Source organism: Photinus pyralis, unplaced genomic scaffold, assembly GCF_008802855.1.
Source record: "Photinus pyralis isolate 1611_PpyrPB1 unplaced genomic scaffold, Ppyr1.3 Ppyr1.4_LG3b, whole genome shotgun sequence".
NCBI classification, from domain to species: Eukaryota; Metazoa; Arthropoda; class Insecta; order Coleoptera; family Lampyridae; genus Photinus; species Photinus pyralis.
In genome coordinates, this window is record NW_022170510.1 from 18,283,562 (window position 1) to 18,303,589 (window position 20,028).

The 20,028-nt window shown below is 35.5% G+C and overlaps 1 protein-coding gene and 1 non-coding gene across 4 annotated transcripts in view; both read right to left on the reverse strand.

Moving 5' to 3' along the window:
* Positions 1-20,028, reverse strand: part of LOC116167507 (fatty-acid amide hydrolase 2-B-like) — a 68,949-nt gene that overhangs the window by 22,967 nt on the left and 25,954 nt on the right. The gene's annotated exons all lie outside the window — the stretch shown is intronic.
* Positions 6,274-6,345, reverse strand: Trnaa-cgc. Its single transcript has one exon. It is a non-coding gene; the product is annotated as a tRNA-Ala (tRNA).

Genomic DNA, 20,028 nt, shown 5'->3' on the forward strand with positions numbered 1-20,028 from the left:
ATACCTGGATTTTGAATAAAATTTTATTACTGCGAAATTCTGTCGCTAAACTAAATTAAATCAAATTAGTGATAGGTGGTAATGCACTTGGGTGTTCCGTAGAACATATTTACAATAGACGGAATCTGATCTAACTTTACTTTTTAACTTTTGACAAATAATCGGTCATAATCCAGGTAATCGAACAAAATTGGATTTGCAAACTTATAATTTTCTATAGATCTAGTGGAGCGGATTTCGTAACTAGAGGATCTCTTGGGCTCGAATCCGTGGAGACGGGGTGTGAAATTTTGTGCAAAACTCCTCTTACTTAAATCAAAGAGAAATAATAAGTATTCTTTGCTTAAATGTAAATTTCAATAACGTGTTTCTTGATTATATATGAGAAAGAAAAGCAAGTTTTGCATTATAGTATCCTGAGGTTGCAGCAATTTGTTTATATTAATGGATGGAAATCATTTTCTTCATTAAGAAGCTGAAGAATTGATCTTAATTCCCCGTTACGGTAATAGATAGGGCGCAATAAAGTTTGAAATGCGACGCGGTTTTCACTGAAAATGTGAATACCGAGATGGTGATTTTTATATGTTTCCATCTGCTTACTTTACTCCCACCATACCCGACTGTAAAACCTTATATAGTATCATGACAAATCAAATGAAAGTTCGTTAATGATATTCATCTAACATTCGAGTTTTCCGTTGCAAATATTTTGACATGGAATAGTAGCCAACTAAACATGTAACGAGCCACCGGCATGATCCGGACGAAGATTTTCGCAATATTTCCGAAAAAAAAACAAGATAGTTGAAAACACGACATAGGATTCTATAGTCGGTCCATGCAATGCAGACCGCTGCTGGAAGGAAGAATAATTTTATTCTTATTGAAAGCAGTACTAGTACATATCTAGAACTCCTGGTGTACAAACAATAAATGTCTTTACCTATGAACAATTGTATAATTACTCGTGCATACTATTTAAGAGAATCTTATGCTCAAGCTGTATATAATGTGTGTACTTGTGAAAGGCGATTTAACCACCTACTTTCAATTTTGAAGTTGAGTTGTAACAATCATGAACTTAACATGAATTATATACAGTTTGCAAAATCGACCAAAGAACTTTATCTAAGCAATAATATTTAGTTTTGTGAGGCGATTTTTTTCTTCTCTTTTTGGTTTTTAAAGGGTGAATTGAAAAACGGCATTGCCGAATTCGTTCCTTTTTTGAGCTACTTTTTCTTTTTTGTTGTATTTTTGTTTTGTTTTATTCTTAAAGCTCAAATAAACTTTATTATTATTATTACTATTGATGTTAGCGGACAATAAGTTCCAGTATCTTTTCGGCCTGAGCCTGAAAATTTGCAGTTCGATTTGTTTTTATAATACAGGGTCCTTATAAAAAATACAGTTAATATTCCTGTAGCAAGTGATTATGATTTATTATACATTAGTTGAATATTTCCTGTCAATGCGACGTGGGTTTTTGCGAATGAATGCCTTTTAGCTATTTGCTTTACGGGATTGTTTCACCTCAATCCTCATTTACAAATATGTTATCTATCTGTTGCAGCAAAGATATACTTTAAAGAAAATGGGAGCCGTTTCATATTTAATAAAGATGATTGTCTTGTTATTTATCCTTTTACCACTTACCGTAAGAGCCTTGAAGAGGTGCTGAACGGAGCACGTTAATTTGCATAATTACATAACAAGGACCGCCCCTAATTTAATTAAGATATACGAAGATTAAGCAGAGGCAAGATGACAGCTTGAGTGGAGATTTAAAATGAGGACCGTTACAAACATGCTTGATTTGATTTGTCTCCTACTAAAAAAACGTGCATGTACCGCTTCATGTACAAATAGTATACAAAGCCGCAGATATGTTCTGGAGCGTAATCATGTGTCACATTCTCTTGGTTTACAAAAATTGTGACAGCAGATTCCAAAAATAGAGTTGTAACAATCACTGCAAAATCGATCCACGGTACATAATAGTTATTTACATCAAGGAGGAAATATAGAGGTACGAGTCCCTTTTGGGGTCGAGTACTTTAATTTTTGATTTTGAAGAAACCAGCTTGCATCCTTTAAAGAGTGGTATTTAGGTTGGCATGTCTAGGAGACGTATCATAGGTCCAATTTTTTTCAACGATACCGATACCTATACAGCAAACGTTACTCTTCAGTACCTATATCAATTTTACGATGATCGTTTAATAAGTAGAGGTTTATGGCCTCACCCGTTGGAATTTAAGCATTCCGTATATGTATTTCGCACCTAGGCTGATGCGATTGGTCAATTTCAAATCCGCAGCCAATCAACATCAACAGTGCGAGACGAATATACGGAATGCCATTTGGTGCGAAACTCAGGCGGGGAATGTTCAGGCATATACAGGGTGGCGCAATGGGTATTGACGATTTCTGAGACCCCATCTGTCCGAATATGAGAAAAATGGAGGGGGTAATCAACCGCTTAAAATATTCCTCGTGTAATGCAGTTTAGTAGGCATGGTTAACTGGACAGTGAATCAACGCAATTTTTGGCGTTAGAGCGTATCACCAGCCCTGACTTTTTTTATGGGGATATTTGAAGGCTAGGGTTTACGAAAATAGACCTCAAACGCTAGACGCTGTAAAAGGCAACATTACTTGCGAAATCACAGCCACAAACAAGAAGATGGTGCTACGAGATACAGAGAGTTTTTTTTCATTCACGACTGCAGGAATGTTTAGACAAACGTGGTGGTCACTTAAAAGACATTGTTTTTAAAAAATAAAATTTGTTGTAAAACTGCATTATATGTGTAATAAAAATATATGTTTCTGACCTTAGTCGTTTAATTAGTATAGTCATAATAACACTCCTTAAAGTTTAAACCATCAATACCCATTGCGCAACACTGTATTATGATGTTTTGATTTTCTCAAATCTTTAATTATATGTAAAAAATATAGACTCATAAGAAGCCTAAATACAAAAAAATTCAAACCAAAAGAAACCTTATTTAATAATTGTCTATCATATTTCTTTATTAATCGGCAGAGCAAAGCGATGCAAGCTTTATAGGGGAGTCGATGGTTTCGGTCTGTTCGTCCGAAAACACGATAACTGTCAAACGCTTGGACCGATTTGGTTCAAACTTTGCACAGTTGACCTATATGTCACTTGTAATAAGGCTATTGAAAGTGGGTCAAATCCAATGACCCCTTGAGGTCACGCCTCTCTGTCTCTGTCAAACGCCAATGCCAATGAACCTATTTAGTTCAAACTTTGCACAGTTAACCTGCATGATACATGTAACAAGAAAATGTCTCAAATCCCATGACACAAACACAATCAAGGATAAGGGGTTATTGTGGTACAATTGTTGTACTGACCCAGGTACTGACCATTTTTGGTAAATTTATTTAATTTTAATATTTCAGTAAGATATTGTAGAAGCAGATATTCGTGGCCCACTGAAAAGTTTCCGTAGCCTACCAATATTCTGTCTTTCGTTTGTGGCCCCCAAGAAATACGTCATTGCCCCCTAGGGGGTCATATGGCTGCCGTTGAGAAACACACTGGTGTATACGACCGTGCTAGTGGTTAGTTACAAAATTATGTTACCAACCAAACATATTATTGTGTTACCAACTTATGATTAGAAAAAAAACTAATTTACAATATTTAATTAATGTTGACCTCGATTTTGACATTTTTTACGTAATTCGTTACAAAAAATATTGTACCTAACTTATGCGGAAACAAGTTTCCCGCATTCGCACTAAATGCAGCACGACCGCAGGGAGTGCTGCAAAAAAGTGCTTGTGCGGGAAACTTAACTTACCGAACTTGTTAGGTAAATGAACATTGTGACTTTTAAAATGCAGCTCTCTCATTGGGGGCCTGTTGAAATTTCTTTTGTGCTATAATTATTGCTACCAATTGGGAATGTTTGTCAATAATTTCCACCTTGTTGAATTATAATATTTCTTGTTAATTTTAAAGTCACGTACAAAACCAATGAATTTTGTGTCTTGTAGTGTTGTTTTGAAGAAGTTCTTCACAAAACCAACTTAAATACCAAATAATTGGTAGCTATCCATCTTATAACGACTCAAAACGGGGTGATAGTGGATAAGTAGAATGATAAAAGACACTAACTAGTGTATTAAATACAAAACCCTTATGGCCCGTTTCACAAACGATGATTAAGAATAATCAATGATTAAAAATAGAATGTTAACCAGTAACCACCTATGACTATAAGGTATGGTATTTACCGGTCTAATATTGTTAATCATTGATTAAATTTTTACTTAATCATCGTTTGTGCAACCGAGTATTAGGAATGTCGACATTTTAGAACTGTATGCGGATAGTTTATGTTTTCACAATATGCCGCTATTCATTACAGATGGGATTCAAACAAGGAGGGTTGTAACTGATGCAGTATTTTTCTTTTGAATTTTGATTTGCTACTTTTGCGGATGCCCCCCCCCCCCGTTTCACAAATGTCAATGATTAAAAGTATTAGAATGTTAGCCACCTTCGATTGTTAGGTCAGATGTTTACCATTCTGACATTAAACTGCTTCATTCCAGTAACATATCATTGAGTAATTAAATTCACTCAACGATAATATATAATTGAATCCCGCCAAAACGACTATATTAATCACTTCTATATTTGTTTTTAGGTCGAGATAGATATTTGGATTGTAAATGCAATAGACAATACTATCACATAAACAAATACATATCTAATAACAATGTAGGTACTTTTCGTTGATAAAATCTTTACATAGGTAATAATTTATGAAATCCATTCATGTTTAATTCTTGGTATTTTATCAAGTTAGGTAGTAGATTTAGTAGTAAAATATATTGTGAACGATAATACGCTTGAGCTAATAAAATGTTATCAATGGAATGTACATTCAAAATAAATCGGATATTATGTAAGTGATGAAATGTACTGATGTGGAATGGAAGTGAATTTCCAAATGTAACTAGTACTTGTTCCTCGACTTATTCGTTACCTAAAAATTTGTTTTAGTATACTAGCTACTTACTGTTTGAGTTCGGTTGAATTAAATTACTTATTCAGGTGAAATATTTATAACAACAAATTTCTAGATGCATTAGTCTTAAACCACCAATACTAATGGGGTTATCGCGTTATTAGGTACTGAACGATTAATCTCTCGCATCGATGATACCAAAGCAGGCCTAATTAAGTGGTTTGACGTCTGTTAGCGAGAGCCTCAAGTTCCCCCCCACCCCCACCCCTCCCATGAATTCATAATAGGTAATAGGTAACCATCAACTTTTTGTTTTTGTTTGTGCCTCAACATGAATTAATACTTGAGATACAAGTACTGTTTTTGAAAGTAAAACCTGTATAACTTACATGTGACAACCAATTTATCTCAGATTTTGCATGCGCATGCCTGTCTTGGTGGGTGACGTGGGGGGGGGGGGCAGAAATTAGTTTTATCTTTCATGGTACTCTAATTAAAGGCCTCAAAGGCCTCTCAGAATGTATTTATTTACTTATTTGTTTATTTATTAACTTATTTATTTATTTATTTATTTATTTATTTATTTATTTATTTATTTATTTATTTATTTATTTATTTATTTATTTATTTATTTATTTATTTCGAATGTTTTTTTAATAAAATTTAAATTCGCAAAAAATCATTTAAAATGCGAAAATAAACACCTTCAGTCATGAATAACTCAATTTTTCGAAAAGATCTTAAATTTCGATTCTAAAAATGTCTATTCCTGAGATTGTCATTTGTAATCACCCCCATAGGCAACCAGTTGATATAGATTTTTTTTACTGTACAAATTTGAACCAATTCCATTCACTTAAAAAAATTAGAAACAGAAAACCATCCATTCTCGACTATAATAACTTGGCATAAAATATTTGATTTGCAATATATTACACGTCTACTAAAATGAACACGAATGCAACACAAATCTTGTCGAAGATGTTTACCACCTTATTGCAGTCCCATATTAAAAGAATTTCGGCTTCAACATTTCAGAAAAAAACGAGTTGGAGGTAGAAGAATTCCAACAATATCCGAACGGAAAAGACTGGGGTACTTACGAGTACTTCAATAGTGTTGTAAAAGCAGTTGGCACTATAAATATTCAGATAGCGTGTTTTATAATTATTTATTTTTCGGTGTTCACAACTATAGTATAATAATAAAGATTATTACTATCAAGTGTTACACTCAACTGCAAGAAAAAAGTTATTGGAGGAGCTGGGATTTGAACCCAGGACTTTCAGCATGCGAAGCAGACACTCTACCACTGAGTTACACCCCCTCATGTGAAAGTACTTACAAAGCATTTAATATGCGACTGATTTAAATAAAACTTTTTAATTATTTGACACTATGTTTAACTTTAGTTTGAAAGCTAATTGATTATATTTAACATAATTTTAATCACATGATTCATAAAAGACAAGTTCAAATTTGCGCATGTGATATGTATGATTGGTTGCCTAAAGTTAGGCTGTATGAGTTCCCATGAATTCGCAAACTGCAGAGATCTGGAAGTTTCATTATTTTTTTTGCCCATCAAGTATTTGTCTATAAAGCCGAAAGCGGAATGCCGCAACTTCGTCTCCAAATCTTGAACTTTCAAGGACGAATCCCCGATTTTTTTAGCTTTCTTGAAACGTGGATTTCGTTTCTGAGTAGCAATTACAATTCTGCTCTGCATTTATTATGTTTTTTGGGATACTCCTGAGAGCTTGAATTTGTTACAATGGGTATATCGAGAGTTAAAACTTACTGAATTCATTAAACTAAAGAGAAAATTTTAAGGGGGAGAACCTCAGTTGATTTGCGTGTGGCAGTAAGAATGAATTGAACTTGTTGAAGGGATGTTCATATTTCTTTATAAATGTATCGACTAATTGGTCCGGTATACACCGATACATATTTAATACGTCTACGATAAATTCATCACTAGATTTGGTTTCGTATTCAATTAACTTCAAAATAAGCAACCTAACCTACTTGTGCAAACTGATTATATGAAATCCCGTTGATTAGTTTGATCCTAGTTGGCGTGGGGTTAACACAAGGGTGACAGTCGTCACGGCCTTGCGATTGTCCTGATCCTTTGATATTATCTAGCGGATACTACCGAGTAAACCCGAAAACCGTATTGATTCACTATAGTCAACAAATGAAGAAGTGTTAACTGGAAGTGGGGAGGAAACGTGACAGTGACAAAAGATCCCCACCGGATAGTAATAGAAGAGAACGGGATATAGTGGAAGGGATGTTTGACATGATAAAGGGAAGTATGCGGTCCATACGTACTTTGATCACAGGTTAAACTGCGAAAGACGCACCGAACAAGGATAGACAAACAAGAAGTAGGGGATACATATAAGAATTGTATCACGGTTAAAGAGAGTAGGTAGTTGTATCAAACAAGTATGAATGAAATGGACAACCTTGTCCTATCTGGCAACGTTGCAAAACAGACAAGGATCAGTGCCACTGTAAGTTATATGCAGTCTTTATGTATGCATTTGGAAACGAGATGTTTATACATCGCGTTCAGCTAAGAATGCGACTCTCTTTTTCGCTTTATGGTTTTACCGCTTTATCCTTCCAATTCGCATCCTCATCACGCGAATATTCTGCCCCTTTTGATACGTTAAGCACTAATTAGTAACCAAAGTAGGTAACCATTTATGTCTTTTTTTAAACAAATTAGTGTAACAACCAGAAAGTTTTGTTGCCCATTCACACCCCCTTTGAGGTTATGATGAATGCACTTATTATACTTCACCTTTCGGTGAACACTTTGCAATAAGTAAGTGAAGCATCGGCAACGTACCTAACTTTACTGATTTGGTAATCACAGATTAACGGCAATGATCTGTAGGAACTGCTCCAAACTTTCTAATTGCTGTAATTTACTCTAACAAAGTTGCAACTTCCAAACTTCTCCAACTAGCACTCGCTGTCCTCTTCAAGCACACATTTTGTGATGATTTCCCAAATGAAAATTATATTTTGTGGGAAGAATGTTCTTAATTTGTGATTTGTATCCACTATATACTACAACGAAATTATCAAACAGGTTAATCTCAACTGAATGGCAGTGTCACTATAACTGGAGCCGTTTTCCACACGTGAAATGGAAGTCACAATCACCTTTAGTTTAGTTATTTTCAAAAATTAATATCGATTTAAGATTACATTAAAAAGATATCTAACAGTTAGGGTGCAATAAGCTTGGATTCCCAACCAACACGTGGCTTGTTTATGTAAAACCTTGAACGGTTTCTAACAAGAAAAGTAAAGCGTAAGTATAAGCACCCTTAGTTACATGTGGCTGATGGTTCTCTAACCATTGTGATTATGTAGGTACTAAAAACGATACTGTAACCTAAATTTAATTAATTCATTTATTTATATAAAATTAATTTACGTGTCGGCATATTTATAAACCTTAATATATAACAGATTTATAACACGAGGCCGAATTTTGTTATTTTTCACTTTGACATCGATGTTAACACTAAGACTAAACAGAATTTGCTTATATAGCAAACAATGACACTTCTAGAGAGCTCTAGAAGGCATATCATATTTTTTTCATATTGTACTGTAGAAAAGTTTTCCAATAGGAATAAATGTAGACTTTGGTCCCAATCATGCTGGTGATCGAGAAAAACTGTTGGCAGGTACCTCCCCATTGCCCCATCTATACGTTAGACGTTTCGTCTGACTGTGGGTGTAAAGCAATGGATTTGGTCTTGCCAATGTCCAATAGTTGACATAGGCTTTGGAACGTCGCTGACTCAAAATTTCGTCCCTGTCAAAGTGTAGTTTCAGGGGTACTGCTAAAACGTTCTTTTATCAGAACGTTGCACCAGTTGTGTTTTTTTTTTGATTTGGTAGAACATGTGCGTCTGTCCTTTTTATGAAATAGTTCATGACCACTAAGATGTATTTGTTTACGGTAATTAATAGTTATTATTTCAAATGGACCCTCCACGTTATAATATTGTCTCAGTGGTGTCTTTCCTATTGGTCCGTTGCTTGTGGCACAAACTGTATATTTTCTGCACCACTCCTTCAGATCTTGTTTGCAATTTACCTAGTAGAATCGTTCCCACTCCCTAAACAGGGTTCTCGTCATTTAGACATATCCTCCCGATATACCATGGGTGCATCTGTCGTAGTACTTCAAATATTCTGGTTTTTCGATATCGCTAGCTGCACGGTTGTGTCTTTAAAAGACCACCTTGAAGGTGCAACGATTCCCAAATGCGCCCAATACGCCACTAAAACAGAACAATATCGTCACTCTTCTTTTTTCTTACCAGAAAAGCGTAAAACCAAATACAAATATTACTGTGTGCAATGTGGAACAGTCACTTGTCCAGCTAGCTCAATCAAATAAAGTCACTCACAAAAACAAACAACATGAAACTCATAAAATCCACGATCGTCATTTAGGCTCAAACTGATACAAAACTGTTCATTTAAACACAACACAAATTTATTCAATAATTGCTGTAATTAAAAGTGGCAACAGTGCTAGAGACAATTACCACGCTCGCAAGTGGTTGATCTGAACAGGTTAAATAGAGTAGTTTGTAATGTCAATAATCCAAATTATAAGCTGTGATGTCCAATCCAATATTTATCTTATTTTTTTAAATTAAATTACTTGTAGAATCTGAATTTTCAACTTCATATTATTTTTATAAACTGTAATAGCCAGGAACTGATTGACTTTATACAAACACACTTTAATACTTTTTAACGCCTACTTCTTAAAAAATGTCTAAACTTGATATCACGTATAACATCCGAGAACTCTTAATATACCGCGGCCATAATGACGACTTCATACACACACTTCTTCTTCTACTTAACACATTCCCCCTCCCCTCTCTTGTTCCATCTTCGATTCCTCTTCCTTATTCTTTAGTTAAAAATTAAGAAAAGTCTATGTAAGCGCAATATCTGACATTCTCTTTACAAAATTGATTAATTTTTTCGCGATAATTTACCTTATCTACGCCCTGAGAAAACATGAGATAAAGTTTTTAAATATGACACAAATAATTTTCCTAATCTTACACCATGTAAATCCTTAACATTTAAATAAAACCATCATCGTCCAAATTACGTAAATTTATACAACAATATATTTTCCCAATAAGGGCAGTTGCAATGAGTGGCTATTTTATAACAGTGGATTAAGCAGGCACTGCTTTGGCTCAAACCCGCCTCATAAACGGTCAGATAGCTCAGAGTTATTAAATGAAAAGGGCTTGAAATTTTTCAGAGCAATTGTTCGTTGCGAGCATATAGTCTTCGTTGCTTGACTACTTGTAATCCGCTTCAGTATCGTTTACGATTCTCGGAAGGAATGTAGTGTGTGTAGTTGTACTCCAACAAGAACAACATAGCGTGTTACGTTACAACTTGATCATATATCAACAGAGATTTCAATAATTACAGATCATATACAGATGCTGAAATAGTAATTTACATACAAGTTAGGAAAATGACACATTACTGGCGAGGAAATATTAAAGTAGGAGGGTGCTATAGGACCGAGTACTTTAAATTAAGAGTCAAGTAGTGTCATTTTACTGAGGAGTTTTGTATTAAATTGTACCCTAAATCTTATTTTAATATAAAATTTCAATTCTCATATAGAACATTTTGATTAATGTCAATCTGTCAGTGATCACAGGAGCCTTTATAGACATTTAGAAATGTGACAGGTGCGGCCGGAAAAGTGACAGGTGCGGTCGGTAGGAAACGTAGTGTAGTCTGCCTCTGTCATGAAAACTGAACTTTTCTGACATAAAGTAGGCATGAAAATAAAGGTTTCATGACGATTTTGGGTCAAGTAGGCAGATGATTAATCAATTATAACAATAAAAGTTCACGGAAGTTGTCATTGTTTCGATCCTTCAGAAGGAAGCAACCAAATATTGTCAATCTTCGGTCTTTTGAATTTTTCGTTGACCTAGTGATCTAATTCCGATAGGGTGGCTGCATGCCAACATTGTCACTAGTTGTTTACAAATGTTGTGATACTAGTACTGCAATGAAGGTACCGCAAGTCTGCAAGAATTTACAATGGATCCGTTAGTAGAGTTCAGCCGAAAATCCTTTTTTGTTTGTTGCCAGCGACAATTCCGTTTTGTCCAGGACTTGGCGTCAATTAATTCCTTCTTTCTATAATTCTTATAACCATATAATGCAGTACACGTGAGTGTTAATAAAAGAATTATATATGCACATACATACTTTCTGGACAATTTCTTTGGCATATTACGCAGCGGTTAACAATACGAATTTTTTAGTCAATTTAGTGGCAACTAAAATGGAAATGGTTCTTCTAAAGTACCTATCTATATATTGATCGCCTGTATTGGTGAAATATACGCTTGGGGTTAATTCCATTTATTTCAACATGGGCATAGGTTACATTGGATTGGATAGCGTTAATCAGCCCTTACCTACTTTTAATATGGGCAGTGCAAATAGATTTTCCTCGATATGCAAATGTAATAAACGTAAAAGCCGCGAACAAATACTGTAATCAAACACATGCTACGACTAACTTTTTGGTTAACCAAAGGATGTCGTTCTCAGCATGTGTCAACCCATACAGTACTTTGTGCGTGCGAAGTAATTCGCACATAACGATTATTTTCCCTGTTCTTTCATGTATTTACTTAACCTTAGATCAGATTTTGACCACCAGTATGTTACAGATCTAACAGATGCATTATGAGTGAATTCTTTTAGGATTTCGTTAGCTCATTTCGCTTCTGAAGTGAGTTATTTAGCGTAAAGCGTAAACGGAGCTGAAAAATACATACGATGTTAGGAAATATAAACGTGTAGAAGTTCTTCTAGAATGGTATTAAATCAAAGATGAAAATCAAATGCATTCACTCAAATTGCCGTTTCACTTTAAAATTTACCGATTAGTCCTTACCTACCTACCACCGCCTGAAATTCCAACTCCTTCTACAATACCAATGAATACTTTCAAAATACTAGACATTCAGGGCCGAACTGGTTTGAAAGAACCTACAAGGGTCACCTATATAAGGTTTTTTTCAGAGTTTCAGAGCTGGCAAATAAAACAATACAGATAACTTGATAGCTGATAAAATACGAACATTTTAAGGTAACATATACATACATGTTTTATTAAGCAAGTTTCTATCAAAACTAATTCTATGGTTTGTGCCCTTTTGGTTTCAGAATTATTTTGAAAATTTAAATGGGGACTGAGTAGACGTTCATCCCTCCAGGAATGAAATTTTTGTATAATACTGAAACGGCGGTATTGCGCACTTAATTGTACTTTTGTGTTCACGTATTGTGCCTTTATAGATTAGGAGATGTGTGGAAATTTTGGCTAAGTGAACGCTTAACCAATTAAAAATGAAAATTTTTTATACATAAACGACGGTATGGCGTAGGACTTCGTTTTGCTTATCGCTCACCGTTTGTGACTTTTTGGTTTCGGATATAATTGGAAGAATCAAATTGGGGCTAAATTAACTGGGGTCTTACATAGTATTTCGCTCGTCTTGAATGCCTGTTTTCCAATCCAAATATTTGGAAAAAAGAGAAAAATCAAGTCAACACATATTCTCAGAAATTTTTCGTCCATTATTGTTATACGGGAAAATTTTATCCATCTCTTTGTGTTCAGTGAAATGGTCTTCGCCAATTTGTACACAAAATTGTATAAGTTCTGAGTATACAAAAGTTTATCTCGGTAACCCTCATGACCAGTCCGGACAGGCTTTTCTTCATTAGTTGGAAATTGTATTTAATTTTAGTGATACCATTCCTTTGGTTGAATTCAAATCTTGTTTACCATTAAGGGGTGTGTAAATATTTTGAATAGAAGAATGCAGCAGGAATTTATTATGTACAAAAAATGAAAGTTTACACAAGGGGCAAATCTAACAGTGATATGTGATCACGAGATAGGGGTTGCATTTTTTTAAATAAATTGAACTAATATTTTTAAATAAGGAAGATGTAAAAAAGTGGAAATGGATCGACTTTATTTCTATCAATATAATCAATCAATTCAGTTTATATGCGTATTTATTCGATTTCGATCAAATCAGAGCATCAGGTTTTGATTTTCAAATTTAAAGAGAAGACGGGTGCACTACAGGATAGAAGATTTAATCCCTTTGACATTTCCTTCATATATGTCAGCGTTATTGATGCATTTAAGACCTTGTTCGTAAGATGTTTCCTATTCATTCACGAAAACAACTTTTCATATATTCTTTATAATAGATTGACTGGATTTGGATTTTGCACCTACCAACTTTTCTTCTGCTTTGCAACAAGCCATTGAATGGACGGTGTATTTTCTTTTTCAATCGAAGTCATTTTATTTAAAAAGACGGTGATTTTTATAAGCAAACGTCAAGTGACATTTCCATGGCAGTCATGGAATTTCAATAAACAGCCCACTTAATTAGATATTTATTCGGATGTAACGTCAATATCATTTTATCATACTTCCCTTGTTAAATTATATTGCAGGTATAATACAAATAACACACAAGACTTTAAAGCACTAGCAACATTTAAAGGCACTCCGATTCGCGTCGTGCCCTTAAACTCGTTGCACATGCTTTAAAGACTTGATTATCACTTATCTCTTAATATGCCATTTTTAAAGAGCTAGCCATATGTAAAGTTAATTGTGATAAAAAATTCTTTACCAGTGCCGTAGACGTTCAATTTGATTTAGTGCAAATAAGGGTTTTCATTTCTTGTAAATTATTTAACTAAACCGTCACAATGCTCTCGACGGCATGTTTATGTTCTGCATATATTGAACATGCATCACGGTTCCATCCACAATCTTGTTTGGCAACGCTCGACACCACAACAAGCTAGTACCAAAGAAATGGCATATTCGATTCTGGTTATGCAGCAGTAACATACAATATATATTGTAATATCATACAGCATACTCGGCGAAAGGTGAACCACTGATTTTAAGTCGGCCCAGTCACCTTGCAGTACGGGTTAGTCTTTGTCTGTAATTCATTCTTACAACAGGATCATTTCAAATTTGTTCCGAAGGTTCCAAGAGCTTTACGAGGTTCATAGCGTTTTATTTTTGAAGTAGAAGGTACGAGAACAGTAAGAGTAAATGTTTTATGTTCGGCTGATCGGTTTTGTAGCTCAGTGGTAGAGCATTGGGTTACAAAACCGAAGAAGAACCGAAGAACCTGGGCTAAGGTAGGAATTTGTGGCAGAGATGGGAATTTCCTTAGATCAGTTTCGGTCATTCTGCCGGCTACTCCGAATTAGGTTTTCCTGCAGTTTTCCTAATTCGTAAGGTAAATACCGCAGTAGTATAGAACAACTTTAAGACCTTCTGCAGGGGCACCTCTAACAAGCATTATGCAGGTCACTCTGCAATTGGGCGCAAGCCTGTTGAGGGCTTAGAACAAGAGGGCAATAAATAAATAAATAAATATATAGGATTTCTGAGAAAAGGGTAGGTAAATGGCATCAACAAATTTTTTAACTTGGGGAACTGGATCACAATATGGCTCTAAAATAAATTGGATCACTATCGGCTTAACGTGAAGCGAACTCTTCTTACGAATTCTGTTACAAGTTCAAAAAACCACCTTGTGGTAATCTATAGGATGAGTGACTACACTTTTTGTCACTGCTTAACGTGAACGCACTCGTGCCTTAACGCCCATTGCGTGCGGCTGACAATTAATTTTTTTTCTCTGTCGCACTTCAATGCGAGCTCTTCTGCGGATTAGTCTAAATTGCCTCACGAATTTCTACTACTTAAACGTCTTATTCACGCCCATTTTGAAACGAACAACCTCCACCCTTTTCTAGCTAATCAAATAATCGGAAATCCATATCAATGTATATAAAGTTGGTCCACGTTGACTCAAAATTCTCCCGCATAGGCAGAAACACCCCACTCAGCACACCGATAACAAGCGGATCTAGTTCAGCAGGATCGTCATGTAATTCTACTGTAATCCACTTTCAAACGCAGTTAGATCGACAGAACAGTACTTAGAAACCATTCGCCCAAAAAAAATACAACAAAATTTTGACAAAAACCTTGCCCTCCCTTGATACTATTCCCAATTTTTTGCATAACCCAAATTCCAAAAACCTGATCAAATTTAAAACAAATAAAAATGCGTTGGCGGGCTCCCGTTACAACGTTTTTCCGCTAAACAAACGCCCATTAACCATAAATAATAACAAATGTTACAGATTGTGTGAAAAATAGAACGATATGAAGTTAGCCGTACATTTCTTGTACCATAATCGCGTTACAAAATTAACGTTTTTCTTGTATAAGTAATCAATAAGTAATAAAAAGAAACGCTAATTTGTTGCTTGCTTCTTGATTCTTTATTAGACGAGGATAGCTTCACCGGTATGACTTGAATGATAAAAACCTTTGGTGTGGAACTGGAATGATGCTCTGCATTGGTGTGTTGAGCAAGTTGTTTGTAACTTTTTTTTTATATTTTCCCAAAATAGCGTAGTACCTTGTTTTGGAATGTCTGCATGATATTGGATTTCTCTAGTTGGATAAATGCCATGTTCCTACGGGTCTTGCTGATACGATTTAACTTTTTTAGTCCTCTACTAAAAACATTTCTTAGGCCGAGTCCGTCGGCCCGTAGGTACCGTTTACGCAGTTCTTAATACAGATAAAACGCATAACCCTTTACAAGTATTAATTAGCCCATATTTATTTATTAAAAATGTAGCATCTAGCAGTCCAAAAGAAAAGCAAGTAACAGTTGAGTAAGCAATTGATATAAATCTAGCGAAACAAACGAGTTTCTATCACGGTAGCGTTGAATTATTTACGAACAATCTATAGGTTACCAAGTTACCACAATATCAACACTTGCGACAAAAAGTATCATTATGATACGTTTCGATTGTTTTTACTTCATTCGTTTAAGAGTAATCGAAATTTCATTAAACATTCAAAAAGGCCAGGCGCACGCAAGACTTCTGGAAAAATCTGATTACATGAGCTTGATTAAAATTTGATCTAATTAGAACTAATACGACTTGCAATATTATACGGTGCGGAATCACGAGTATCCCAATAAAGCACCCACCCCAGATTAGTTTTAGTTTTATTATTGAATCGCGAGACGTGCTAAAATTAGTAGGTAATTAGGATCTGGGATGTTGTGTTTTTCTCCAAGAATGCAGTTTGTATTGAATCTGCACGTAATAATTTATTTTCAGATTAATACTCGGATTAATATTACTGACTGCGTTGGAATGTTTTCAATTGAAAGACATTACATGCATCAGATGAAAATACACTCAGGCACAAGAACATGGGGAGCTCCGATTAACCATCTCAAACAAATTTTGTGACGGTAGGTAGTCCAAAGCAATCGTATTTTACGAATAAAGTGAGATTTTAAAATGCTTCTATGTCCCTAAATACACCAAAATTAGCGTTCCTTTTTTAATTCTCTCATGAATCATCCAAACTGAATATTTTGAAAATTTGAAAAAATCTTAAATGCAGTTTTTTATCGACAGCAAACTTCAAATTATTCCGGCGTACTGACCACAGGTCATAAAATATCATAAATCAAGCGACGAAATTAGAGAGCAATATTTCAAAGGTAAGTATGGAAGAATAGGCAAATATTTGACATAAAAAAATTTTTTGTTCGATCGCCATTAATGAAAAAATTTTTTTTAATACTCGTATTTGCCTATTCTACCATATACTTGCTTTTGATATCACCGGCAAATAATGGACAACTTAATTAACCAGAGCAATATTTCCTCAAAACATTGTTGAAAACATGGGAAACGTTAGTGTCGACTAAAAAGGTAGATATCTAAACATCTCCACAATATTGTGTTAGGGGTGTACTAATTATTTTCAAACCACCGCACCGTTAGTAGACAAGCTCTACCTTGTGCAATTTTGTTCGGGATATAGCTTTAAATTTTTTTGAACCTTCTCCAATACTTGCCAATCCTTAGTACTGTGTTACCCAGTGGCGTAGCATACCCAAATTGCGCCTAGGGCAAGCATTAAAATTACGCCTTTTCGTAAATTGCCCTTAGAGTCCTTAGACCATACAGTACATGGACTGCTAATTGCAACTAAAATATGGTCAAGGACATCGCCTGGTTATGCGAGTTCAAGGTAAAACAAGTATGTTCGAAGTTGTCCGATGGGACACGATTTGAGACTATCAACCCTAAATTTAAAAAACGCCTAGATATCCCAAAAAAAGCAAACCTGCTCCCTAGCCTGTTCCTATTTGTGGACCTATAGAAGATAATTAAGTATTTAAAGTTTCCCGTACTACGCGGTTGTTTTAGAACCTGCTCTATGCAATGCGAGTTGTGTTTACAGTACACGACATACCCACGTGACCACCCATTTTGTATGGAAAGCATAGGGATAATAGCAGTATGATTTAATCTAAGAAATGTTCCGATATGTAATTAACCCCACTAAATGCAGCGTTAACTTTTTCTACCTCACGTCGTCGATTTAATCATAAATAATTCTCTCAAACAAACTGCAACGCGTTATTGTTGACCTGCAGAATAAACAAAGTAAGGTAGGCACCGCAACGGTTAATCGATTCTAGATCGTATTGCTTACGTCAAATAATATTAATTGAACTGAATTTCACTTGCATCCAGTTTTTGTTTACAGCAATGTTGTTTACGCCTACTTGATGCCATGCAATGCAAGCGAAATTCACTTCAATAAACATTCTTTAACGTAAGCGATGCGAGCTGGAATCGCTTAACCGTTGAGGTACCTTACTTTATTCATTCTTATTCTGCACGTCAACAATAACGCGATGCAGTTTGTTTGAAAGAATTATTTGTATTAAATCGACGACGTGAAGTAAAAAAAGTTAACGCTGCATTTAGTGGGGTTAATTACATATCGGAATAGTAATAACGGATGGACTATACGAAGAATCGCATACCATTTTTAGTAGCGCAATTTTTTGTGCACTGCTCGAACCTAATATCAGTTCGAATTTGGAAACACGAGTTTTAATCCGGCTCATATTCACTGATACGTGAACTCGTAGAAATCGATTGACAAAGGTTTGACTCGTTCTCGTTCTCGAGTTAGACTAGGCACAGACGGACGGACGGGCAAAACCATCACACAAGCGAAATATTTTTCTTTCGAAAAATTCCCCTAAAAAGCAGATACACTTTTAGTGGTTGTATTTACTCTGAGGTGACGCTTCGACGTTTCTGGTAACGGCGCGACGTTACAGCAGGTTACGCCGGTGCTTGCGTTTACTCTTTTTGGAGTAACGGGCGAGAAGACATCAAGGCTCGTGTCAGCGACTGTTATTGGCAGAACTGTCACGTTATTTAAACAGTGACAGCCTCTGATGTCAAATGCAGCTGTAACACGGATGAGAGTAATCTTGCGCTATGGGTCAGCATCTCAGCAATAGGACCTGAAGGAACGTACTCCATGGGCGAACAGTAGGTGTTGTATTTCTACGCTAAGGGTGAATAGGAGGAACAGGATCTGGAGAACCTACGCTATAGGTGAACAGTAGGACCAGGGAGAGTCTTCTTCGCCATGAGGAACAAAACTTCACTGAATTTTTATGGTCACTGTATTTCATTCCTCCGACATCTATGACTACAGGCACGTCGGAGGCGGGCTGCTCAAACTTGCTTTAAACTTAAATAACAATCGGTCGGTCGGTATTAATGAAAGGGGACAAAATAAACTACACGCGAAGCGTCGCCGTCGTATTCGAACGAACAACCGCATCCTATTGGCATCTCTTACGCCCATCACTCATGGGATTGTAGTATTGTAGTTTATTTTGATTTATAATAATAATAATAATAACTTTTATTAGCTACTTACAACTGAATACATGCATACGATACAAAAGAAAAACAAATTCTGTATGCTAGGTAGCTAATTGGGCGAAGTTCGACTGCAGTATCAACAGATACTGCATTCGCTCTTCCACTTAACCCATTTCCCAAATATACATATAATGTTTGAAACGAAAGACTATATGGCTTATAAATAAAACAATTGGTGTGCATTTACTTTTTTTGGTTTACATTAATGACCTACCAGCATCTCTACCAACACATGTGCGTTGCATATTGTACGCAGACGATGCTACCTTAATTGCTAAACATGCTGACTCCAATACAGCCTATTCATTCATACACGAAGGTATTAGTTCTATATCCGATTGGTGCACCGACAACACCCTCAAGCTTAACCAAACGAAAACATGCATTATGCCATTCTCTTTGAAAATGAATGTTGGTATACCTGTTAAGCAAATTGCATTTTTAGGCACTGTAATTGACAGTAAACTTGATTTTAAATATCAGTGCATTACCATGACAAAAAAACTAAACCGATTTATATTCCTACTCACCCGCTTAAGAGATAATACATCTAGGAACATTCTTAGAACCGCATATTTTGCCTATATTCATAGCACTATATCTTATGCCATTCTGGCGTGGGGCCATAGCTCACATTGGCGATGTATCTTCAAATTACAGCGTAGAGCGGTGCGGGTTATATCTTCTTTGGGGTATAGAGATGATTGTCGTTCAACTTTTACCAAATTAAGCATTTTAACACTCCCTAACATCTATATACTTGAAGCTGTGTCTTTTGCAAAAAAAAATGAGGGTAGTAATACATACCAATCCGACTTACATGACTATAATACACGCTCCAAGAACAATATACGCACCGAGTTATGTAGACTGTCCAAATCTCAACATGGAGCCTTATATCAGTCTCAATTTTTATTTAATTGCCTCCCCACGAAATTTAAAAATTTAGATTCTTCAACTTTTAAGACCAATGTTAAAAACTTTCTTCTAGTCAATCCTTTCTATTCCCATCAAGAATTCGTGAACAGTTGTAAAT